At 35.4% G+C, this 2752-nt stretch overlaps 1 non-coding gene across 1 annotated transcript; it reads right to left on the reverse strand.

The window, feature by feature from the left end:
* Positions 1–1061: 1061 nt before the first annotated feature.
* LOC128279694 (small nucleolar RNA R71) lies at positions 1062–1168 on the reverse strand. Its single transcript, XR_008269892.1, has one exon. It is a non-coding gene; the product is annotated as a small nucleolar RNA R71 (small nucleolar RNA).
* Between the last annotated feature and the right edge of the window lie 1584 nt (positions 1169–2752).

The following is a 2752-nucleotide window of genomic DNA, read 5'->3' on the forward strand; positions in this document are numbered from 1 at the left end:
GGCAAGTGAATAAATCATTTGATTCAGAGTCAGAATAATAAGTGAAGTCTAGGTGGATTCTTTCCTGGGTATTGTCCTCTTTATAATTTTTTTTAAGCATTTTTCCCAATTCGCTCTCAGTCGCGTTCATTAGTTAATTAGTTTAGTTAATTTTAGATTAAAACAAATCCTTTTTATTTTAGGCTAAATAATAGAAAGATAGTTAATACTAGTACTTTTAGTCCTTGCGGATACAATATTCTGGACTCACCATAGCTATACTACCATTCGATAGGTGCGCTTGCCTTAGTCATGATCGTAGTCTAGTTTAGTGATTCATAAAACAATCATCAAGTTTTTGGCACCATTGCCGGGGACTAAAATATTAGGAACACTAGATTTTTATTACTTTAGCCATTTTTATTTTTATTTTTATTATTTTATTTTTTACTTTTAATTTAGTAACTTTTCTTTTATTTGCTTATGGCAGGTTCTTGTGGTTTAAGACTAGAAGAAACCCGTCAGGACATCTACTTTTTGACAGTGAAATTGAAAACACAACTCACAGAAATCATAGAGAAATAAGACGAAGTCTATAGTATATAGAGGAAGAGCATGAGGACGATACCAATATTACCGAGGAGATGGCTGAAAATCGGAATAATCTGCTACCTCCTGTGGTTGCCGCGAATCCTGTAAATCAAAATCCTTCTCCTCGTACTATGTACGATTATGCTAAGCCCACTCTCACTGAGGTTGAATCGAGTATTGTTAGACCTGCCTTTGCTGCAAATAATTTTGAACTGAAACCTAACACTATACAAATGATTCAACAGTTTGTTCAATTTGATGGTTTACAGGATGAAGACCCAAATACTCATTTGGCCAATTTCCTAGAATTCTGCGACACTTTCAAGATAAGTGGTGTTTCTGATGATGCCATTCGCCTACGATTATTCCCTTTCTCATTGAGAAATAAGGCTAAGTAGTGATTGAACTCCCTACCACGAGGTTCTATCACTACTTGGGATCAAATGACCGAGAAGTTTTTATTGAAATATTTCCCACCAGCTAAGATAGCTAAGTTGAGGAACGATATCTCTTCCTTCATGCAAATGGATTTAGAGACTTTGTATGATGCATGGGAGAGGTATAAAGACTTATTGAGAAGGTTCCTTCACCATGGGTTGCCTCTATGATAACAGGTTCAAAATTTTCATAATGGTTTGAACCCCTCAACTAGGCAGATGATCGACGCAGCTGCCGGTGGTACTATAAATAATAAAACACCTGATGAGGCTTATGAGTTTATTGAAGAGATGTCACTAAATAATTACCAATGGCAAGTTATGAGGACAAAGCCAACAAAAGCAGCCGGTGTTTTTAACATTGATGCGGTTACCATGTTGACAAATCAGGTAGAAATTTTAAATAGGAAGATTGATGGTTTATGTGGTTCTACACAGGTACATTCGGTGATGCAGTGTGACACAAATGGAGGTGGAATGAGCAATTCAGAAAATCTACCCTACGGTTCTATCATGAAAAATGATCAAATGAATTATATGGGTAATAATCCTAGACCTCAAAATAATCTTTACAGAAATACTTACAATGCAAGTTGGAGGAACCACCCAAATTTCTCATGGGGAGGTCAAGGAAATCAAAAACCACCACATCCCCTCTGAGTTTTCAATAGCAACCTTATAGGCAAGAAAAGAAACCGAACCTTGAAGAGATGTTTGAAAATTTTATTTCAGTGTCAGAAACTCATTTCCAAAACACAGAGATGACTTTGAAAAACCAGCAAGCATCAATTCAAGGGCTCGAAAATCAAATTGGGCAGCTTGCTAAATTAGTTTTGGAAAGACAACAAGTAGCTTTCCTAGTAACACTGAACCTAACCCAAGAGAGCATGTAAAAGCGGTTACATTGAGGAATGTGAAAGTTTTAACTGAACCTGAAAAAAAGTTGCCACAAGAATCTAATAAGGAAAAGGACGAGGAGGGAAAACCCGAAGTAAGTGTAACACCGGTGCTTAAAGAATATAAACCACTAATCCCATATCTAGCAAAGTTGAAGAAAGACCATATGGACGCACAATTTGGTAAATTTCTTATTTTAAACAATTACATATTAACTTACCTTTTGTTGAAGCTATTTCGCAGATGCCTATATACACTAAATTTCTGAAGGAGCTTCTAACAAATTAAAGGAAGTTTGAAGAGCTATTTACTATGGAACTCAACGAGGAATGTTCAACTATTCTTCAAAACAAGTTACTAACCAAATTGGAACACCTAGGAAGTTTTACTATTCCCTGTTTAATTGGTAGTTTGAATATTTAGAAAGCATTAGTTGATTTAGGTGCCAGTATTAATTTGATGCCTTAAAAAATGTTCAAGCAGCTTGGTTTTGGGGAACCAAAACCCACTAGGATGAGTATTCAATTAGCTGATAGATTTGTTAAGTATCCTAGGGGTATTATTGAAGATTTCCTTGTGAATGTAGATAAATTCATATTCCCTATTGATTTTGTTGTGCTTGACATGGATAAGGATGTTGAGGTTCCTTTAATTTTAGATCGCTCATTCTTAACTACTGCTAGAGCTGTTATTGATGTGGGTGACAATAAACTTGTGCTCAGGGAAGGTGACGAAGAAATTATTTTTAAAATCTATGATGCCATGAGATTCTCTAGAGAACAAGATGATTCCTGTTATTTTATTGATCATGCTACTCAATATTCTTTATAGGAAATTGTTCATAAGGA

Source organism: Gossypium arboreum, chromosome 8 (genome assembly GCF_025698485.1).
Source record: "Gossypium arboreum isolate Shixiya-1 chromosome 8, ASM2569848v2, whole genome shotgun sequence".
Taxonomy (NCBI): Eukaryota; Viridiplantae; Streptophyta; class Magnoliopsida; order Malvales; family Malvaceae; genus Gossypium; species Gossypium arboreum.